Source organism: Lissotriton helveticus, chromosome 9 (genome assembly GCF_964261635.1).
Source record: "Lissotriton helveticus chromosome 9, aLisHel1.1, whole genome shotgun sequence".
Lineage (NCBI taxonomy): Eukaryota > Metazoa > Chordata > Amphibia > Caudata > Salamandridae > Lissotriton > Lissotriton helveticus.
Window position 1 is genome coordinate 644,510,503 of NC_136070.1, and position 24,043 is coordinate 644,534,545.

Here is a 24,043-nt window from a genome sequence, read left to right on the forward strand (position 1 = left end):
TGCCGGTCACTCTCAAGCCCAGTCTCCTCGTGTCCTTGCGCTAGCTGCTGATTCCCCACCACTCCGTCCCCGGTCCCATGCGAGAGCGAAGAGCATGGGGGGGGGAGAGGAGTCCGTAGTCCTTCCGCAGCCGCGGACCTCCCGACCCAGATCGGAACCTCACGCTGCGCAGGGGCCCTCAGCCGCCCGACGCGACGTTCGCCGGTGTCACCCGGTGCTGGCCACTCTGATCTTGGTTGGCAGCGCTATTCTGGGCCAATTCTGCGCCAGCGGCAGCAGCCGAACTTCAGCCACTTCAGGAGCCTGCGTTGCGCTCTCCGTCACCACAGCCGGTCCCTCCTGCCCGAAGGGCGTCGCCCAGGGCTCCCGCTGAATAACCGGCCTTCCGTAGCTCCGGGGATCCGCTCTTCAATTCCGCCGCTCCGCACCTCCAGGGGCCTCCGCCTCTCTGATGCCCGCCCTCGCTCCGGTGCCGCCCCCGCCGACACTGCACAGAGCTACGGGGCAGCCCCACTCCCCGAGGGCAGCGAAGAACAATGGCGAGGGAAGGGCCCTCCGGTCGCAGACCGCGGTGCTGCCGATCGCTCACCGTCTCGCTGGCGTCGCCGACCCCCTCCGCGATGTCGGGCCACTGCACCGCGGCTCCCACCAGGCAGCAGCTCTCTTTTCACCTCAGCCGGAGAGCGCTGCAGTCCGCCGATCTCTGTCCACCGAGGGGAGCCGCCGCCATCTTAGGTCCTCGGTCCCAGTCCCCCAGCAGCGCCGTGCCGGTTCTCAGCACCGCTGTGGGGCATCCGCCGTCTCCCCAAATCGTACTCCAGTGCCTCCGATGCGGTGAGCAAAGCCTCCGGATGTCTCGCCAGCTCAGAAGCGAGGGATTCCAGGAGAAATACGGGATCTGGGACGGAGCTCCGGGCTCACGCCGCCATCCCAGTCGGCGCCCAAACCACGCCCTCTATATGTATGGCATGGTTGATAATATTGTGGGTAATTTTAGCTATTGTGATTCCATTTCAGAGCAATTTAACAAAATTAAAACTGAATGTGAGTTCAAATAAGCCAAGTGAGAAAGGAAAAGTTCATGAGACTCATGTGTACAAACCAGAGTTACGTCAAGATAGATCTATCAGTGACTTTACAAAAAATACTTTTTCAAAGTTGTTGCTTGAGTACATTAAAACTATGAATGTTGATGACTGTTATGTTTGTGTAAAATTACCAGCATCAGTGTCAGAAGGGGTGACATATCACCACCTTCCTCTTACATATGGAGTAACTTGTAGTGTAATTGCAAGTTTGTTTTATAAGACTGGAAAATTGGAATATCATTATTCCAATGAAATATTTGCAAAATTAAAAATTGATGGTACGTTGAACAAAAGGAAACCTGCAAAAGAAATGGGAGAGTATTTCTTAGAATTAGATGAATTGACACATGAATATGCTTTTAATAATAACCTGACATGTAAAATGAGAATTGAGGAGAAGGCCTTTCTAAACATGGTTGAGGAAAGAAGGATTGCTTACAAACGAAATGAGAAGATGAAACATGCAAAATCTAAATATTTTACATTTGAGGATGAGAATATTGAGGATAAGAATGTGAATGTAGCCATTAATATAGATGCTCCAATGTTAGGGACATTTTGTATTAGAAGAGACAATTCAATGTATGACAATTATTTTGTGGGTGCAAGTCAATGTCAAGACACCTATAGAATTATAGGGGGTTGGGGATTTAAAGGAGGAGATGATCCTGTTTTTCCTGGAATTTATTTAATTTATGGGAATAGAGCTTATTATAGGTTACCAGACCATTGGTATGGGACATGTTATGTGGGTTAGGTCTTTCCTAAACATTTTCATGTAGATAGAAGCACTAATGGAAAGCATGAGATAGGTAAAGTTCTAAGTCGGAAAAGAAGAGAGAGTGTGTTAGAAATAATAGGTGATGTATTTGGAGCACTGATACCAGCAGTGGGAATTTCGTTTAATGCAAATAGAATCAGAAAATTGTCCACAATAGTTGATCGATTATCAACAGACACAGCAGGAGGATTCCTGATGGTAAATACTGAAATGGTTGCTATGAGAGCTATGGTTATGCAAAATCGACTTGCCCTTGATATAATTTTAGCAAAAGAGGGAGGAGTCTGTGGGATTTTGAAGGTGCAACATTGTTGTACTTGTATCCCAGATAAAAGTCAGAATATTGAAAAGTATATTATAAATGTTACGGATTTGCATAAGGAAATTGAACCACTGGAGGTTGAAGGTGTCCTTGAAAGGCTGGGAAAAAGTTTCTCAGCAATTACGCATTGGTTTCAAGAAATAGGTAGTTCAATTATAGGTAAGATACTAATTCCAATAACAATTATAGTGATAGTGATTTTCTTGATAAGATTATGTTGTATATACAAAGGTAGGAGAAATTATAGGCAAGCAATAAAGAAAAGAAATGAAGAAAAACTGGCAAGGGTAAGAGAAAAGAATGAGATAGAAATGAAGTAGTTCAAGAGAAAATGTTCAATGATTCAAAAGAGAAAGATACTAGAAAACACTATAGGAATTCTTGGCAAAATAAAAAAGTTTGAAATTTAGAGTGTAGATGATACTAATAAAAGGAATCAAACATGTTCTGCTAAATTTTCCAAAATTTTGAAAGATATTTGGTGATAAAATCACCAGATGAGGGAATTGATGGAGGGAGGTGGTAAAAACAAAATTTTGTGTACCCCTCTCAAAGTCAATGTTCCATAACGTTAACATTTACTAATGGAATGTTTTGTGAACTAATCAACCATAGCATAAGATGCATACATTTATTACACACAGGAGTGCTAATTTTGCCTGCATGTTGCAATAAAATTAACTAATATGTATTGTTGTGGTATTGTGAATTAATGCACAGCCTAGATATAAACAAACGCAGCTTAAATGTGCTTATTGTACACGTTTTGTGCTAAGAAGTGGTCGAAAATGTGAGTATAAAACGCATTTGTGTGGCTTATTTGCTAGGTAACAACTAATAAGGAAACATTAGTATGGTGGGAGGTAAACAGAAGGGCTTTCGTTCTATATTTAACATGAATTTGTGTTTGTTTCTATGATAGTTCCAAAATTGGCCTCTGAGGCCTGTATGAAAGATGGCTGCCAGGGTAAACTGTGAGCAAGAGCTGGACAGCGCAGGCGCGCCAAAAGCCTGCAAGTCAGAGTGAACTGCCTGTGCTCGAGGAGGTTCAAGGCTACCTTGCCCGGAACTTAGGATGGGTGCCAAACATGGACGCTTGAATGTTGTGATCATGGGAAAAGGTCCTGATGTTGCCACTCAAGGAAATGACTAGGCCAAAGACTGTCCTAAAACAAAGCCCCTTTATTTTTCTGCTGAATTGTTGAGAAAATGATGTTGCAATGGTGAGGAGATGCTCACCCACCCCGAATTTGTCCAATCAGAATCCAAATAAATAATAGAAGATACAATTTAGATAGATTAAGTTAGGAAATTAGTGTATAAAAGCCCCTGGTTTCGTCTAGAGGGGGTCGCTCTTTTGATTTCTACACGAAGTGCTGCCAGACTGAAGATTGACTCCTGGATGTAAGAACTCTTACAATTATTTTGTTTGCTTTGTAGGACTGAAGGATAAGATGAGGGTGTTAGTTAGGGATGTTAGGAGAGAATGAATTTGGAACTATCTGTCCTTTGCTAAACTTTTAACTGATTTCTAAAATAAGCGATTTTTCCTGAGCTCTAAATAAAATGATCATTTTGAAATAAAGTTTAAGATTTACTGAATAAAGAATTAAAATAATGTATAAATGTCAGACATAATAAAGTTTTGCTTTTAATAAAATTGGGAAAATGGAATTTTAAAGCTGGTCTTGTGATTTTCCTACGCCTAATTTTCTTTCTAGCAGATCCATTTCCACTATGGTGGTGCGTCTGAATAATTAAATGTTTGAATAAACCATGGTAAAGTGTAATAATCTGTAGGTGTAAATAATAACTGATTTAGATAGGTTTAGACACCACCAAATGTTACAGCATTTCTCCATTGCGATTCACCAAAAGCCTTGAGCCAAGTGTAAGTGAACAGAGTAAATGTGCAGTGTTATGGGCCCCACTGATGAATGATTGTGTGTTCAAAAGGGTTTCAGGGAAACGGTGAGTATTGATTAGAAATGATTTTTGGAGCCGCGCTGTAGCACCATCAAAGTAAAATCAGAAACAACTGTAAAAATAGTTTATAGGGTCAAGATCCTCTACTAACAGTCGCTTTGTATTGAAACCCTATACTGCAGGCTGGCTAACGGTCAAAATCAGGAGGCAGTTGAAAGGCACATACTTAGCCTGAAGGGGGTCACTTGCCACTGCTTACCAGCTCAAGAGGTCACTGACTGGTCTACCCCCATAATCCATTCTGCCTGTCGTGTCAGAAGACAGTAGTCCATGTCCTCATAACATCTCGGCTGGACTACACCAATGTCCTATACAGGGGCCACCCTCAGTATCTACTCAAACGTCTGCAGCTGGTACAGAGTGCTGCAAACTGACTCTTGTTTAACATCTCAAGAAACACTTCAATTTATTTCTATCTTAAGGATTAGCACTGGCTTCCTGTGTGGGAAAGAGTGATGTGTAAGGGCTTGGTGTTGGCCCATAGTGCTTTCTATGGCCTTGGTCTGACCTACCTTACTAAGACTTTCACATTATCATGCCTTGAGAACCTTTCGCTCATCAGACACTCTGTTGGCAGTTATTCCCAAGAGCAAGCGGTAGAAATAGGGATGCACCTCCTTCTCAACAATGGCTGCTATAGGATGGAATGCCCTTCCTTTTCATCTGCCTGCGACTAGGGACGCGGACTCCTTCTAACAAGGTCTAATAACTGGTCTGTTTAACTGTGCTTTTAGATCTGTGCTCCTTATTTGTGAGACTTTGGGTAGACAATCTAGACATACTATTAATGCCGGGACACTCTATAGAGTAGCCGCGTGCTTTATAAGTGCCACTTTGATTGATTAACATCACTGATGACATCATCCAAGCTACTGTCCTCACATAGCTCTATAAAATGGTTTATCATTAAAAAAAAGTAAGTAGTAAAGGGCCCATTTACATATACACATAGTTTGACTTTATGTACATAGCTGCATGTATTAAATAGAAGCAATGTAGTTCTAGAATAAGTCTGATTAAATATGGTAAAAGTTACATGTCCACATGGGTGCTTCAGGGTAGCTCTCATGCATTGCTGGTGTTTCGCCTCTGTGGCCGAATCTATCAAAACGCCATTGACATCCACGACACCTTGCAGACCAGCCCGCACCTCCCTTATCACATTCTGAAATATCTTCACTGTGGATATTTCAAAGCTTAGCCACTTGTATCTTCACAGACCCAGTGGATGGAGAAACTTGTTATGTATTGTCTCTCTTCCGCTAGCTGGAGTTGGCAATGTTCAGCTTTGAGGTCTCATTTAGAAAACCATCTGGCCACATTCAAATCAGCTATACTAGCGTCCATTGTGGGGGTGATGTGTCTCTCACTCTTGATGGCCTTATTTGAAAGGTGCATGTCAATACACAGCCTTATCTATACGGTGTATTCATGTTTCTTAGCGATCACCATCGGTGACACCCAGGGTGTTGGACCAGATACCTTCTCAATCACCCCCAAGTTTCCAGCTTTCCCAGTTCCTGCTCCACTAGTAGCTGCAAGTGGAATGGTACACAATGATGGGGTAGGGCCACCGGCACAACTGATGTGTTGATGTGTAGATTAATTGGTGTAGTACAGAGGCGTCCTAATCCCTCGGACACATTTGGGAACTGGTTCAGCAGTTCATCCACCTGGTATGCCTGCACATTCCTGGCAAAGGACACAAGGCCCACGTTTTCCACTGTATGACATCCCAGCAGGGATCATCCTGCGATGGCTGTCAGATGACTTTTGTTGGGGTCTGCCTCCCGTGGACCCCTCTTCCATTGGACTGCCCCTCCACACCTAAGTGAAGTGGTGAAGCTTTCCACAGCTTGAGCACATCTGCCCTTGCGTTGGGCAGTTCTCCGGTAGTTGTTCCTCATGGCCGCAGTTTCGGCATTATGCACCCAACTGTGTTGGTCCAGTGGCATTAGGTTTGGTTACTTTCCTACTTGTTGCCGCAGCACTTTCACACTGTAGGTTTTATTGGGTGTCTGCATAATTACCATGTTAATCTCTGTGGCCATCGCAGCCGACAGATTGTGTGATCTTGCCATGATGAGGATGTCATCTAAGCTGAGGTTGTCGCAGGATGTGGCCTGAAGGTTCTTATTTCGGCACCATTGTATGATTTGCATCTGGATATCCTTATGGTTGATCATCTGCCATGCACGTTCTGGTGAGCTTGCAGAGGCAGGCCTAGAAGGTGTAATTAGATTTGCCCCCTAGCTAGTGAGCCTGGCGAAGCTTGAGCATTTTGAAATCCGGAATAAGCTACAGATCAAAATGCACGTTGAGAGCCCTCACTACCGAATTATAGTAATCCGCTGCTCCAGTGTTGGGTACATGTTCGAATAGTTTATAGATTTCTTCCCCCAGATAGTGAAGCAGAAATAAACATTTGACTGCGCCATCATTCTACCAGGTGGCTACAAAGTAATTATTCAGTCTCCCCACCCACCTGGGTGCAGCTGTAGCACAGTCAACAAGTTTGCTAAAAGGCTGAAGTGCTCCTATCAGTGTGTGTGTGGCCGGGGGACCTGCCACAGGTTTGGCCCTTGGCCTTGCACTGCATTGTCCTCATCTGCAATGGCCTCCAACTTCCCAGGTGAGCTCCACGCTTTGCTGCCATGTTCACTGTCACTTGTCTCTTGTGCTGCACTTATGGACTCACCTTCCTCCAGTCAGGTGCCATGCATTGTCTGGGACCCCAGTCAGTTTACAAATATTATGTATTCTCAGCAGGCTGCTATCCGCACGCATGCAGAGGCTGAAGGCTACCCTCGCAACGTGTGCACAGGCCAGCAGTCAGTCAAGCGTGAAGGGCTTCGGTTAGTTTCCGTCACCATGAAATGGGGGTGAGGCTAGCACAATCACAGTCCTCTCCTCGCTCTCCCTTGTGGCAAGCTGACCTTACTGTACCTGGCACCTCTCTTCAAGTGGCGATAGGCATCAGAGAAGCCCCGGAAAGGGCTGTGGTGAGCACGCTCCATAGTACGATGCTGCCCGTCTTGTGCACGGTGTGCCTTCACAGCCACCTCATAAGCCTTGACAAGGCCACGGTGAGCGCTTTCCTTAATGTGGCTTCCACTGTGCTTCAGGGCGGAGCCGCCAGGGCCAGCAACCGATCTTGCGGCAGCAGGCAAAATCCCTCTGGGCAAAGCTGTGGACCACATCACCACTCAAACAGCAGCTAAGTGACTGTGATGCTGAGCAGGTGGCGTCCTTGTCACCTTCTGTGTAGGGGGGCCCAACCTTCTGCATATACTGCCTAAAAGCTGCAACTCTACACAATGATGTGCCATGCACCTCAATATTTTATGGGCAAGGACCACATGCGGTCTGAGACTCTTTTATTTATAGCCTCTGGCCAGGCCCAGCCAGAGGATGTAGTGCATACATATCCGGGGCAGTGGGACGCCCCCAAAAGTGTCCGGGTGGCTCACTACACTAACTACAAGATTTTTCTGTATTTTTTTAAATCTACAATATAGCTTGCTTTCGTGTTGAGGAGACCCAAAAACTCCCTATCATTTGAATTCGGGAGAAGGCCTAAAATCTAACAGGGAATGCAGCACACTCTTGGGCCAGGCCCATTGCCTCGGGACAGAGATAACAATTGTGGCCCTTCCAATAATCTATATCTGGTTTCAGTACTGGCAAATTCTTTTCTGATTGCCGTGGTGTCTATCTGGTCCAGTGTGTGGGTCTCTTTCTGACCTACTGGCAGTGGTGGCTCTTCCGCTATGGCGGATGAGCGTTGCCCCACTGCTTCACAGCAGTGCCAACTTTAGAAACATAAAATGATAATACCTTAGTTATTATAATTTTATGATTCGTATCTATCTGCATTGCGGACGGGCGGGTGGGTGGGGCTGCTCTGCTCTGGAAGCAGGGGAGGAGTGGTTTGCCCACTCCTAAGTGCGCAATGGCTGTTTGGTCGGCCCTCTCAGGCGGCTTAAAACAGTCATGCTTTCCTATTCTCCATGCGGGCTGCAATACTGTCTGCATGGAGAGCCCCCCTCCAGCACCTGGCTGAGCACCGTGTCACGGCGCTCAGACCAATCACACATTGCAGCGTTGTGATTGGCTTAGGGGAGGGAGCCTGGTTGGCTGCTTCCTGTTCCTGTCGGAGGCATGAGAGCAGGAGCAGAGAAGATGCAGGACCCTTCCTTAAGGTAAGTTTGAGTATTTTTTGTATTCCTCCTCCCCTCGCACGAAACCCCCATGACACCCACCCCCCGCTGCTGCACCCTCGTGAACCCTGCACCCCCCACCCGCGAGCCATGCTGGCCGCCCCTGCCTATGGGCTGCTTTAAGATCTCATTTCAACCTATTAGTCTCTTTTTGACTTGTTACCAGACTACAGGCTCCTTGTCAGTGTAAGCAAACAAGCCCATCCATGACTTACTCAAACCCTACAAGTTTTTTAGGATTATGTTCCAACCTGTGGACCTCTTAAGAATCTTCTCCTAGTCTGTGGACCCCATATCTGCACACAATACTAGCCCCACTAAATGGACAACAGTCTTTAGGGGAAGTGGAGGTGAGCTTTTGATATTAACCCTCTACTAATGGCAGAGACCACTTCTGTACAGAGCTTGTTCATAGTCATGCTTCTACTTATGCGACTGTTTCTTACTCATCCATTCACCCTATTTGAAGGCCATTTCCATTAGCAAATGTCAGTGAACTAAGGGGCCGATTACGATGTTGGCCGGAGTTTCCTCCTCCCGACACTGACTCAATATAAGGACCGACCGATTCACGGTCGGCGTTCTGCCCGACCAATTACGATGCGACCGATTCCCATTGACTCCTATGGGAGCACGTGTTCCACCCGACAACACAGGGTCCTATAGGGAAATGGGGTGTGTGCGGAAAACTCTGCACCCTGTCACAGGAATCCCATGGTGCCTGCCACACAGTACAGGGTTTTATGTACCCTCTTAGCCCACAACCAGAGGCTGCAGTATGAAGTCACTTTCTGACAGCCTTTTTGTTTCGGACTGGCCGACTCAGAAAGGCTGTTGGAAACCGATATCATAATCGCTCGGTCAGAAACGCAGTCCGTAGAGCTGTATGATGCGGATCCGACTGACATAAATTCTCCAAGAGCCGGTCAGAACTGATTCGGAAAGACCGTACTGTTTACAATCTGACCACGAACATTGTAATCGATCGGTCGGATTCGGAAGGGTTCCCACATGGTCTAGGAGATTCCGACTGTTGAGAGGAGGCTTTCCTCCAGACATCGTAATCGGCCCCTAAGTGTCCTTTCCAATGTTTGCAGATGTTACTCAGTTCAACATGCCAAGTAAGCCTCCTCAGTGTCTTAACCAGGCTTTCAGGTCTTTTTAAGGACCTTGCCTCTTAGATGTTTTTTCTTTCACAATTTCCAACTCGCTCTAACATTGGTGGAGATTTTTCAAGAGCTGTATGGTTTTGTCACACTTTTTTTATTAGATGATGCTTGCAGACAACTGAAGGATCCTGTCAGGTTGCATTTAACATCAACAGCGCAAATGTATGATGATATGAAACTATTGTTGCCTTAATAATAACTACAAAACATTTGACTTTCAATAACCCTTTCTGAAACTCCATATCAAAAACAATAGTATTGATTACAAAATAGCATCAAAAGAACGATATCAAAAATCTAGACAAAAATCATATTTTCCAAACAACATAAGGGGATTATTAAAATATCAACCTCAAAAATATCAACTAAAAATATTGCCAAAACATATATTTTTTAAATGAATAAATCTATAAACCCAAAAACATAGGGCCTTTTCACAAACTGCAACTCACAGATACCGCAACACACTCACATAGAAAATATTGGAGGTAAAGAATTAAACTAGAACCCCATAGGAAATATTGTTAGAATAAATTAACTAAGTTCAATGTTCTGGGAAAAGGACGCAAAGGAACGGCCGGATAGAGAGTGGAGGACCAGGGGGTAGGGACAACCCTTCGTCTTCCCTTAAGATACTACTGCTTGTTTCATATGGAGGAACGCGCTTGGATTTCTTTCAAATAACACTACACAGATCGAAGGAATCTGAGATCTATAGCCCTGGCAATATTATTGTTCGGCGCCTATGGTGAATGTGCTATTTTTCCTTTGGATTATTGGACTTAAAAGAAACAGTTTGTAGCCCTGACGAAATTCCCACGGCACGAAAGGGAATGAAACGCATTGGCTGTGCCTTTGTATCTTAAAAGAAAGAAAAAAAGAATTTAATAAAGAAGGAACAGAAGATTCACAAACTTTATGAACTTTCTTGCTATATACACCACCGAGTGCACCTCTCAAATTCTTGTATATTCTTTGTATAACAGACGTCCCTGGCAGTGGATGTGGAGAGTGGTTGCACCACAATAATTTAAGAAACAGAGAAAGTTGATGTGCTAAACCTTAGTCTGCTGCTGTGTGCTTTTAGGTTTTGATTACAAACTGTGTTGCATAGTGAGCATCATTCATTCCAGTTTGCTGCTAGCACCCACTCCTCACTCCAATTCAGTATCTGAGGTGGCCGGTGCCTGGGATTTTGTGAGGCGTCGAGTTTCAAAGGTAAGTTTAGCCTGTTGCTTGGCCGCTTTGCCCATGCTGCCCGCAGCTCGTGCACATGGCGTGGTAGCACCACCGAAGTTGTACTGTAGTCTTATCAATGCAACTATAGCCAGGGGGATTCTAGCAGGCTATATGCACCAGTATTCAGACAGGCGGCGGCCCACCACTGCCTGATGATCAAGGTATTTTGCGGGTGATCAGGTAACGGTTGACACTTTATACTGCTGCACACGTCGTCCTGCAGTGCCGCAATCTCAGCCAAGCGGTCACCCAAGCACCACAAAGGAGCGTAATCAGTTCATGGGGCGATCTCCTATCCTCTGTGCCACCTCATCACAGCAAGCGAGCGTAGGTGCTCTCCACGCACTGCCAACAGGCACACGATCACCCACAGGAGCAGAGTGAGGAGCTATATGGCAGGCTGTAGACTGCCGCTTTGGCCCAAAGCAGTAAAGATAAGCGCACATGTGCGTGTGCATTACTTACAGTCAGCCAGGCAAGCAGCCAGTAGCAGAGTAGCAGTAGTTTGCCTCCTTCCAGCAGCAGTAGATGGCATAGATTGGCGGGAAGTGAAACCAAGCGGATTATCGGCAGGAGTTAATATGACGATCTGCTGACCATATTGTTCGAGTCGAATGCCGAAACGAATGGTGCCACCATCAACCCCACACACGTTGGTGCACAGGTGCTCCTTTCGGTGCCTGGCAGGTCATCTCAGCAGGAGGCACAGAGGACCAGGATGCAAAGGTTTTATGCTCGCATCTGGTCACCGCGTCGCCCGCGACAGCAGCTCTTCGCGCAATAACCACTCCACGCATCAGTTAGTGTAAAAGGCCATTTATTAGGACAGGCATGACATTCACAAATAAACATAACATCATTAACTTAAACAATCCCCCCAACATCCTGCCTTTCACCCATCATCCACTCACATGCTCCACCAGCCACTCCCAATTCACACCACGACCTCTTTGCATCTCATTTACTTCCCCCTTTCACTTTCCAACTCCTCCGTCATCTCCATCCATCGCACTCCCGTGTACCACTCCCTCCATCCTGCACCTGTAACCCCCTCCCTGGAAGGGTGATTCTGCCCGTCATGGACTCCCCACCCCTCCCAGTTCCCCAAACACCCCTATCGTGCCATCCTGTCCTAAACTGGCATGTTGCCCAACTTTGGCAACTCAACAAAAAACGCCCTAGCGTCCCCCCTCTAGCTGTGTAGGGTGGGTGGGCGGCCAAACTAACTTCTTCCCTGAGGCACCGGGGACAGGAAAAGGAAGTCCTTCCCCTCCTGTCCCCCTAAATAGCCTCCAAAACCCCTCCCACCCCTAACCTAACCCCCTACCTAACTTCCTGCTGTCCTACTCTCGCGCGAACACCCCGGGGAAAAGACTGGTCTGCCGACCTGCTTTCCCCGGGGGCCGCATCGCGCAATAACCACTCCACGCATCAGTTAGCGTAAAAGGCCATTTATTAGGACAGGCATGACATTCACAAATAAACATAACATCATTAACTTAAACAATCCCCCCAACATCCTGCCTTTCACTCATCATCCACTCATGTGCTCCACCAGCCACTCGCAATTCACACCACGACCTCTTTGCATCTCATTCACTTCCCCCTTTCACTTTCCAACTCCTCCGTCATCTCCATCCATCGCACTCCCGTGTACCACTCCCCCCATCCTGCACCTGTAACCCCCTCCCTGGAAGGGTGATTCTGCCCGTCATGGACTCCCCACCCCTCCCAGTTCCCCAAACACCCCTATCGTGCCATCCTGTCCTAAACTGGCATGTTGCCCAACTTTGGCAACTCAACAAAAAACGCCCCAGCGTCCCCCCTCTAGCTGTGTAGGGTGGGTGGGCGGCAAAACTAACTTCTTCCCTGAGGCACCGGGGACAGGAAAAGGAAGTCCTTTCCCTCCTGTCCCCTAAATAGCCTCCTTTACCCCTCCCACCCCTAACCTAACCCCCTACCTAACTTCCTGCCTGTCCTACTCTCTCGCGAACACCCCGGGGAAAAGACTGGTCTGCCGACCTGCTTTCCCCGGGGGCTGCATAGTCCCGGTCACATCCGCCAGGCTGACGCTAACGATGGAGCTTCAGCGGGACCGCTCCGCTGGTATGGATCCACGATGCCGCAAGAATACGATGGAAAATGGCCGCTGGCGGTCGCTTCACCCCTGGCCTTTGTATGTCAACATCACAACACCGGGAACCGTATCGTCGGGCATTCCCCGCCAATAGTACGGGTCGGCGGAATGCGCCTAACTCAGCGGCAGCCTCTTACCGTGTCTCTTCGAGGGGAGAGGAGATGGGCTGATTCTTCACCGCTTGTCTGACAGCAAGGCACCGGACAGCAGCGGCATCAAGCCCCCAGCTGAGCCCGCAACTCCACAACATCATCCGCTCGCGAATAACTCGTGGGAGCCACCATCTTGTGGATCAAATGTGGCTGCTGAGAAAAACTCACAGAGGGCTCGGAGTGCGGCAAATTAACCAGCAAAGTGTTCCTCCTTTCTAGTACAGCTCAGATGGTATCTTTGTTGCGCTGGGTGGTGGCAATTAAGTAGGATATTTGCCGGATTGTTACCTCGACCGGCAGAGCAGCACTAAAGTGCGGCCATCTTGCGTCAGGCTCTCTAGCGCCCCCCAGAAGCCAGAAAATGTAAGTTAAAAACCACAAAGTCAATGGTAACACCAGGCGTAATGCATTCCTAGGTCAGCTTTGGGGGTTCAGCCTAAAAATTAATGAAGACATTCATGTACATTTCTACTTAAGGAGCATATCCAGGCCTTTGCGTAATCATCTGAATTTTTCTCTGGGAAATGTGACAACCCTACCATTGGCACACCCATAACGATGGTCTATATATATTTCTTAGTTTTCAAGCTGGTCTGTAGGGTCATGTGGGAATCCACTTGACATTGTAAACGCAGCTTTATAATTATTAAAGCGGCCTTTTTTCACACTGTTAGCGTTCTGGTGTGACAGCTCAATTTCGCTCTGTCACTACGCACGTGGAACGTCTGCACTTAGAGGTCTGGCCAGACCAACATTGTTTAAAACGTCATTTATGTCTGAAACAGGATTTTCGAGGCAGGGCATGAAACCAAAACCTACTGTCACCCGAATCTATAATGTTAATCACCCCAGTGATGCGTGTGCCAAAACATGAATAAGCTGGATCTGGGAGTGCCTTGGCCGATGACCTTTGACTTAAGCACCGCACACATGAGGAGACCTGCACCCTAAGCGCGAGGATGCACGCAGTGACATCACCTCTGGCTAACGTAGCAGGATAAACCAGTTTCTCTGAGCCGCCATGAGGTGAGCCGCCTGTTGGTTCTTTCAGTGCATGCAGTGGAGCTGACAGTAAGAGGAGGGGCCGTGGGAACGTGCCCCGCTGTTGACCCAGCAAGATAATGAGATACAAGTGCGAAGGCACTGCAGCTCTGCCAGCTGGCCAACGTGACGTGTCCACCATAACCCTTTACCTGAGGTATCACATCTATAGCCGGAAATGAACAATACAATTGAGCGCAACGGAAATAACAGAAAATAAATTAAGCTGCTTCCAGAGCACACTTGCAACCTTAAAGGGGAATTAGCACCTAGGTGGAACAAATATCTGCCCAGTCTGATCTAGAGACGATCTGGACAGGATGTAGCCCAACGGCTAGGGCGGTTGAATCTAGGGAACCCTGTTTGAGTCTCGGCAATGACGCTTACTATTTTGAGATTCTGGGCAAATCTCTTAATCTCCCGGAAACTAACACAAATAAATGTGGCCTTGTGTAACACAAGAGGTAAAGCGCTCTGAAACCTTGGGGTCAAGTACATGCTATGTAAAACTACATCAAAAAAAGCTATAGGATCTGTCTGGAAGAGGGGCACACAAGCTCATATTTTTAAAGCTTTTAAAAACATCTTTGAGCATATTGAATTTGCCCTTACGGCCCCAGCAAGAGCTCACCCAGTCAAGCCCGGCTCCTCCACTAGGGTGGAGGAGCATCGCCCTACTGATAACTTGCAGAGCAGGCAGGGCAAGGGAGGAGTGGTATGCCCACTCCTGAGGGCTAGTGACTAGTCGGCCCTCTGGGGCCGCCCAAACCAGTCTTGCGCACTCTGATCTTCTCCATGCAGGCTGCTTTGGCCTCCCGTAAGCCCCTGGCTGGGTGGTGTCCCCACCTATCACAACGCTGCTTGCAGCGTTGTGATTGGCTTAGGGAAGGGTCCAGAGGGAGCCTGGCTGCCTGCTCCTGGTTCCTGCCAGAGGCAGGAGAGCTGGAGCAGGAGCAGAGACGACGCGAGACCCAGCCAGCGGAAAGGTAAGTCTATTTTCTTTTGTTAAATTAAACCCCCCCCGACCCGCGAGACATGTTGGCCGCGACTACACCCAGTACCATGGACTAAATGGATTGAGAGGGCTTGTTCCATGGTTCACTGTTGCCTTATGACTGCACTGCATAGACAACCCCACACGGCAGGGAAGATATTAAGAGGGGCAGGGCTGCATACTGTGCTGCCTGTTGTGAAAGAAATCCATTTTGGAGGTGTGATAGTTCCTGGGTGTACCTGTCCTTAATTAATGAGTGTATCTATGTTGTCACTTGTCATTAGTAAATGGGAGACCCCTAACCCATTGAGTCCGAAAGTATACAAATGAACAAGGAACAGGTGAATATTCTTGAGTTGTTCCTGTAATTCCGGATAAGGAACTGGTGATGTCGCAAACAATATGATAATAGTGTCTTTATTTTCAATGGTAAGCCAGAGCTCCGTAGTGATTCTCTAAAGTCAAAATCACTCAATCCCAAAGGTACCACCAACACGCGTTTCACCCCCTAAATGGCACGCAGGCCTGGGGCTTTTTCAAGGCTGATAGTGCATACAAAAAGTAACAAGTATTTGCAATGCAACAGGTCTCGCATTTACGCGAGTTTCAGCTATTGGCATTGTAAATGACAATGCCTTTTATTTATGTTTTGGTTTTTGAAACATAAATAAAACGCATTGTCATGTACAATGCCAATAGCTTAAACTCGCGTTAATGCGAGATCTAATGTATTGCAAATGTTTCTTTGTCTGTGGATTTCAGTTATATCCTAAACTGATTCGCAAATGGAGTCTTTCATCAAATACAGAACAGCAGTACTCCCTGATTAGGCAGACCCTCCAGTATTTTGCTAATTTGCCGCTATATTGAGGTCCCGCTATCCCCGCGTAGTCAAAAAAACGTCTTCCCTGCCGTGCCTTTTTGTTATTCTCTTGCTTCAGTGTTGTCATTAAGTAATGCTTTTCCTTTGGCTTTGATGTACTGCACGTCATTACATGACTCTGTGTGTCTTCAAGGAATCCTTGGTGTTGGCCCCAGAGCAGTTTTTAATTTCTCCTTTCCCAACATGCATTCGCCTCTTCCTGCCCGGGAAGCCATAGGACGAGCTGCAATAAATTTAATGTTTCCCAGGGAAAAAGACCTAGCTTCTCCTGGCCGCCAAAATATGGGAACTCTTTGTTAAAGACGAACAATGCGGCTGACCCAGGTTCAGCACCTCAATTTCACAGTCAATATGTATGTCCTTAATCTGTGCAACCACATCCGGAGCTCGCCGCACTGTCGCTCCACTGAGAATCAGATACCCAAGTTTATGAAGAAAAGGATGGTGCACCAAAGAATAGAGTCATAAAGAACTTCCAATTTATCCAAATGAGTTCCTTTATTCTTATGTCAATCTTTTAAAATTCAACCACCGAAACGCGTTGGCTGTGGTTGAATTTCAAAAGATTGAGATAAGAATAAAGAAACTCATTTGGATAAATTGGAAGTTCTTATTGACTCTATTCTTTGGTGCACCGTCCTTTTTTTCATGAATTATGGGAACTGCTTTGAGAAGAGGGCATGGATGCCCTCAAGGCTCTTTCCATCATTTATTCTCCTTATCTGCACAATCCCAGACTTACCAGACGTAAACTGAGCTAATGTTATACTAAGTATAGGTTTGTGTTGAAAAGCGCAAAATGTCCGTATTTGTAATAGTACAAAATGAAGCCAATGGCCTATTTGAAAATAATCTTGTTAAAGGTTTCATATTTCAAAGCACCTCTCAAGGACTGTGAATGGTAGGTACACTGTGAGCCCTGAAAAAAGGTGCAGATAATTAAATTTATGTACTGATGTTTGTGTTTTCGATTAGTTTCAATACTTTATTTTGGCTGTGTCCAATAAAAGTAGGCAAATAATAATAAAGATGGTTTTGCTTTCAACTAAAGCTCATCATCACCAGTGCTTTTTATGTGAACCTGAGCCAGGGTTTGGTGGGGTGGAGGAGTGGGGTGGTTCAAGGGCGATAGGGAAGAGGGAGGTCAATGCTTACAGAAAAAAATAAAACTTGGAGGGAAGTGAATAAAAGGCTTGCAGAGGTAGCCAGAGAGAAGATTGTGGAAGTATCATGCAGACTGACCAGAAACAGATTTGGACCTGGACAGTCATTAACTTATCATTCAAGTGTGCAAAGGTATTCGGAAAGGCAAGAGTGACAATGAGGTTTGCTATTGGCTACTTGTTGAGCATCATCACTTCCTCACTGGCCCCTTCAGTATTTATTGGTTTTCAAGTCAGATTTCCTTCTCATATCTTAATGAGAAGTGCTGGGTTAGAGGTATTAAGTATATTGGATGGATAATTAGTGTTTTTAAAAGACAGGACAACCAGATATGGGACAACAAAGTGCAGCAAAAATCCAACAAAAAACACAATTGTATGGTGCCAAATTTCCATTTTGGTGCTGTAAATTTACCCATGTAATGTAATGTAATGTATGTATACTTGTAAAGCGCACTGTTACCTCATTACGTGGTGTCTTGGCGCTGTATACCGCTAGGGAACCCGTCCTGGCTTTCCCTGTGAGAGGGCACCCCAAGGTGAAGCCAGGCATCCCCGGCGTTGCTGGGGCCGTTGTGGAGATTAAGCAAGCTATTGCCCAGAGTTGCAGAGTGGGACCTATGGTTAGCGTAGGCACCTAAGCGAGAATTATCGAGTCCGCGGACATTGACCCAAGACCCTGCCGCGTCGGGAATTGAACCCTGGTCCCGGGCTGACCTCTGCTTCAGGGTCTGCCGCTTCTAACCGGTGAGCCACACCTCTCCACCATCAGTAACATGGGGGGAGGTCTTATTAGGACACTCTTAAGAATTGCAAGTTAACCACTCTGGAAGAACGCCCCAACCTTATCTAATCCGTTTCAGCATTAAATAATAAACATTAACCAACATGGATGATCCATAAAGTACGATTACTTCATATTTATGGGCCACCACGGACTAATATTCACGGTTCACCCTGCGATGGCACTCTATGATCTGTGCTACCTCACAACTATCAAACTCCATACCTGGAACTTAGGTGTGGCCTAATCCTTCTCTTCCTCAGGGACTCAGTCGGGGTGCACCTTCAGAGAGACGCGATGGTAGCATCGGATCTAGCCTTCTCAGGATGTCTTCCCCTTCAATCCCAACACCCGGTACAGGTCTGTCGTACCGAAGTACTGTTCGCAGCGCTCAATGAGGCCCGGCATGTTGGCTTGAAGCTAATCGATGGCGTAGAGAGTGAGGAAGCTAGCACTACTATCACAGAGTCACCCTGCACATTGCGGACCAGTCTCGGCTCAGCAGGTGAAGACTCCGTCAGCATGAGGAACGCCGCACAAAATTTGGCGTTGTATTTCAGTAATCCCGCATAATTTGCAGAGTGAAACTCCATGAGCTCCACCCAAGCCTAGTTCTAGTAGAATGTTGTTGTTTTAATTTAGGTATTCATATATGTCCCTACAAAATTGTCACTGGTTATTGCTGGAGTGCACTAATGGTCACCCACTTTGGAGCAAGCATATGATTTTTCAATTGATGAGGGGCATATGCCTTAAGCAATGTCATGTTTAAATATTGTGCTCTGTTGTTTGGATCAGAGCATTCTCCATTTAATGTTGGCATGCAATTAAATTTGTGATCTGACTGAACTTCACAGTATGTATCTAACTGAATAATTGTTGAAGCAAGTGGGTGAGGCACATTTTGTGTATATACTATAAAGTTGGCATTTTCTTGTCTTGGCCATTTGGTGCCTGCGGCCTGCGTCCTTGGTCACATGACTGTAAAATAGCTTAGCTGGTGGTACTTTGTGTGTTTTTCCAGGTAGTGAACCAAAGGTGGTTTGGTGTTGGCAGGATGGTTGGGGCGGAGCTGTTCCTTGACCTATTTACATTTCAAAGGGATGCCTCCAGCCTACACAAAAAGAAACCTAACAGTAGCCTTTTGTCACCCCTTACTTCTTGCCAGGGAAGGAAGGAACTTTACAGAACCAGATAGGGGGTAGTCGCGAAGATTCCCTTACTGCAAAGGCTGGCACCAGGTAAACATATTGGACCTCTTAAACCACACATCAGAACACTCCTGGACCTGTGGACATTACAGAGGGGGAATTGCCTTGTTCCCCAGAGGACTGGGGAACCTCTCAACCTCCCATGCTGCACTCACATCACACTACACCTGAAGGAGCTCCATAGGCTCCCCATATACAAATTAGCACAATTCAAACTCCTCACCCATACTTTCAAGGCACTACATAACACTAGCCCAGCATACCTGAACAGTCTCATCTGCTTTCACAAACCTTCCAGACGCCTCCGCTCATCTGGACTCCTACTTTCACACATCCCACACATACGGAAAACCAGATTCACCAGTTGAGCCTTCTCCTATATCGCTACTAAAGCATGGAACGGCCTGTTGCTGCACATAAGAACCTCCTCTTCCCTACTTGAATTTCGCAAGAAACTTAAGACCTGGGTTTTTTAGTAGACCCACTAAGCACTGGGTGTGCCTAGACTCACACATGCTTAGTGCCAGAATGCTGTCCAGGTGTAGAGTGCTCTGCACATCTGCATAACATAATATTATATTTCTACTGTTACTAGGGATAACCTGTGAGAGGGCGTCTCTCATTCATGGGGGCATGGGGGAGTGTCTAGCATTTTGTCTAGCATTTCAGGCATGTTGCACGGTCGGGGAATAAAGGAGAGCAGGGATTGGTTAAGGTGGCCATGATGAGTGGGGTTAGGTTAGCTAGGGGTTTCTTACTGATAAGGACCACTAGTGTCGTAAAGTTGTTCAACATGCCAGTCAGCGGAGTTAGTACCGTTCCCTGCCCACCATCCCTTTGGAAAGGCTAGATGTTACTGGGAAATTTGGACACGTTTTAGGCTTGAGTGGTGGGTTTTTGGTGGGACTGGTGCGAATTTTGGGGTTTATGTGGCGTTGAGTTGCTAGTGAGCAGGTTTTGGTATTGACGGGTAGTTGAACAGTTTAATGTTATTTCAAAGAAAATTGGCCAAGTTAAGACACAGTTGAGAAATACAGGGGGAGAGAGGCAATTGGAAACAAAAAAGGAAGGGAATGTATGAAAGACATGCAAGATTTTTGGTCTGGCGAAATCTAGAGTGAGAAGAGATTGGAGAGTTGTGTTTGGCATTGGGTAAGTAAGGGGTTCTTTGGGGGGCATGGCTAAGAGCCGATCATGGCGGACGTGTAGTTGTTCAGCTCTGTCCGTAGCCCACGATACCTGCTGTTAATCCTTCGCCCTGATCACGCCACCCGCCTGGAAACCACCCCAGGAACCTCCGCAGACACCGGTGAGGCGGCGACGGCCGGCGGCTACCTCCCGACGCTGCCCGAGACTGAGTGCGGACGCGTTGGCTGACAGGGCCTGCGCCAGCAAGTGGAGCCGCGCCCTCGATTTACAGCGTGCCCGGATTTGCAGCGGACGGCCAGCGACACGTCGTGGGACTACTGGAGGTACCTGACGGTGCGGGAAGCGGCTGTACGCCTGACTCTCTGTCCGAACATCCACTGCCTGGGGGGCTCCCCCTCTGAATCACCTGGAGGGGCTGCCCCTAACCCACCGGACCCGGCCCACACTGACGGCGGACTCGGACCGGCGAGCCGACGCGACCCCACCGCAGCGAGGCCTGCGCACCTCTGGGGACCGGCACTCTGCGATTGCGCGCCTGGACCCAGATCCGCATCTCCATTGCAGGACGCCATCTTGCTTCGCCTCCCGGGACACCAAACCACCACGCCATCTACGAGAGGGGTTGTCAGGCGCGACGCCCAGAGGTACGAACTAAGCACAGTGGCGGAAGAGTCACTCCGGGGCACTCATAGGGTCTGTGGGCACACACGGGGGTTAGCGGACCCCGGAGCCACCCTGAGCGAGGTCTCCGCGCCCTGAGGCACCACTGCAGGGGCTGCTGCGAGTGATTACCGACGGCCCTTCATCCTGCCCTACGGCGGGCCGACTCAGACTGCACCGACTCACGCTGCCCCAACTCGCCCCACTGTGCCGCAGTCGACACTCAGCATAGCACACCAGCACACGCCCGGAGCGCTACACTTGTCATAGGACCGACGAGCTCCTCCACTCCTCACAAGCGCCTGCGCCATTGGTGTCCCGTCTCCTCACGGACCGCCTGCTGCGAGGACAGCCTGACCCAACGACATTGTGCACCGCCACGTTGGGAGGGCTGAGCCGGGTGTGAGAGCCGAGCACAGCGGCACCCTGAACACCAGATCTATGGGGAGAAATAGGGGCAAGGCCCAGGACCAGGGCGCATCGACGGACATGCAGTCCACCGGCTCGGAAGACCCGCTGGCCTCCTCAAATGTGGACGTTATCCCGCCGACCGGGAAAGGATCGCAGGACGCTAAATTGGACCTTATCCTGAACGAAATAAGGGCTACGAGGGAAGCGCTTGAATCGCGCATGGACAACATGGCAACGGGCCTCTCCCTGCTCCGAGCAGATCACAACAAACTTGCAGAGAGGGTGTCGGAACAGAAGATAGCGCTTAATGGCCTGATACCTCAACAGACAGAACACTCAACAAAGATCGAGGGCATAGAAAAACAACTCAAACTACTTTGGGACAAGGTGGATGATGCGGAAGGGCAGGCCCGCCGCAACAACGTCCGAATTTTGGGCATTCCGGAGCGCAGCGAGGGGAGGAACCCTACCCAATTTTTGGAAGACTGGCTCAAACAAATGGTAGGCCCGGAAGATCTGACTGCCCTATACAGTGTGGAACGAGCGCACAGGATGCCATCCAAACCACCACAGCCAGGGGCACCACCGCGTCCATTGATCGCTCGCCTCCTCAACTACAAAGATCGGGACACGGTCCTGCGTGCCGCCCGGGAGAAAGCACCAATCCGTTATGAGGACACAACTGTGTCGGTGTACCCAGACTTTACACCGACGGTACAACGAGCCAGCTCCACCTTTCTGGGGGTAAAACGCAAGCTCCGCGAGCGGGAGTTGAAGTATGCCCTCCTGTTTCCCGCCCGTCTCAAGGTTCTCCATGGCAACAAATCGCACTTTTTTGATACACCGGAGGAGGCAGAGGAATGGATGGAAGTAACGCTCACACCGACAACCTCACAGGACCCATTCGCCGAGGGTGGGAACAACGGTCATCGTCACCGGCCAGACCGACGACGCCCTACTACTGACACTGGCCAAGCCCCATCAACTCGGAACCCCCCGACTAGACAGGAAATGGCGACCGGCTTGGAGGGGCAACCTAAGGTGGTGAAACTAACGGAGGAAGCACTGGCTGCTCATGACGCGGGCACAGAGAGAGACATCGCCAGCTTATCGGGCACACGCACTGAGGTCTCGGGATCGGCGGACAGCCTGCAGCTCTTTCCCAAGATCACGGCGCAAATGGCTGCGGAATTCTGACACCGACGCCTTGAACACTAACTGGGTGGTAAAGTATGATCTGTATGCCTGGTATGATTGGTCACAATCAGGTGGGTGGCCTGAAGGGTTGAACCTGCTAAGGGCTTGCTATGTCATCGCGGCCTAGCACTGATCGGAATCATATTAACTGCACCCCCCTTCATATGAACATGTTTATGTATGACTGTTACCCATGTTGGGTACCGAGGTTTGGACCCCCGGTCTGTTTATCTGGGGACCTTATTGTTTAGGGGTTAACTGTTTTCTTGGCACTCCCCCGTTACTTTGGGGTACACTTGGTATGCTCACCCACGAGCACAACAATGACACGGTATGCGATCAGTCATGGGGCCACTTAATGTTTACACCTTGTGCACCTGGAATGTGAGGGGCATGGGCTCGGTCTACAAAAGACATAGAATCCTGGCACAACTCAACCAAAGAGGGATCATGATAGCTTGCCTCCAAGAGACACATTTGAACACTGCTGAAACCTCGAAACTGTCCAAGAAATGGAAGGGCCAACTTTTTGCCACGTCCTACTCTGCGTTTTCAAGGGGGGCGGCTATCTGGCTTCGCAATTCTGTGCCCTTTCAACCTGTGGAGCAGAGAATTGATAGAAAGGGGAGATATGTATTTGTGAGGGGTATGCTGGATGGGGCCGCTGTTGTACTCGGATGTGTTTATGCACCTAATTCAGGACAATCAGACTTTTTAACCAGTCTCAACGGTGTGTTAGTAGATTGGGCAGGATATCACTGGATTGTTGGGGGGGATTTTAATGTTGTGCTAGATGTTATGTTGGACCGATGACATCCACCACTACACGCCACAGACAGCAGGAAACAATGGGCAGATGGATGGGACCTGACAGATGCATGGCGCAATAAACACCTAGCTGACAAGGAGTACACTTTCTTTTCTCCTCCACACCAACTACACACCAGAATAGACCGATTGTTCTGCTCCCGCCCTCTATTGGAGGCGATCCGCACGGCACAGCACATGGGGAAGACGCTCTCAGACCACAACCCTGTCGAACTGACGATACAATGGGGTAGAGTACTGACGCCAATCCCGACATGGCGGTTACCTGTAGAACTACTAGAAGACGCAGTCTTCAAATCATCAGTAGCGTCCGCCATAGCGACTTATTTTGATACCAATGCTGATACTGCTGGCTCCAGACAAATAGAGTGGGACGCGTTCAAAACATACATAAGAGGGGAGGCGATGGCCATCCGGGTGGGTATGAAAAGGGTGGTGATTGATGACCTTAAGGACATAGAGGGCAAACTGGCCATGCTGGAGCGGGAGGCAGCGGGCACGAACCTGCCCTTTACAACACTGCAAGAAGCACACATTAGACACGCTGAACTGCTTGAGGACTTACGCTTACAGGACTACCGAGAACACACTGCCAGACAACACACGCAGGCGGATAGATCGGGCCCAC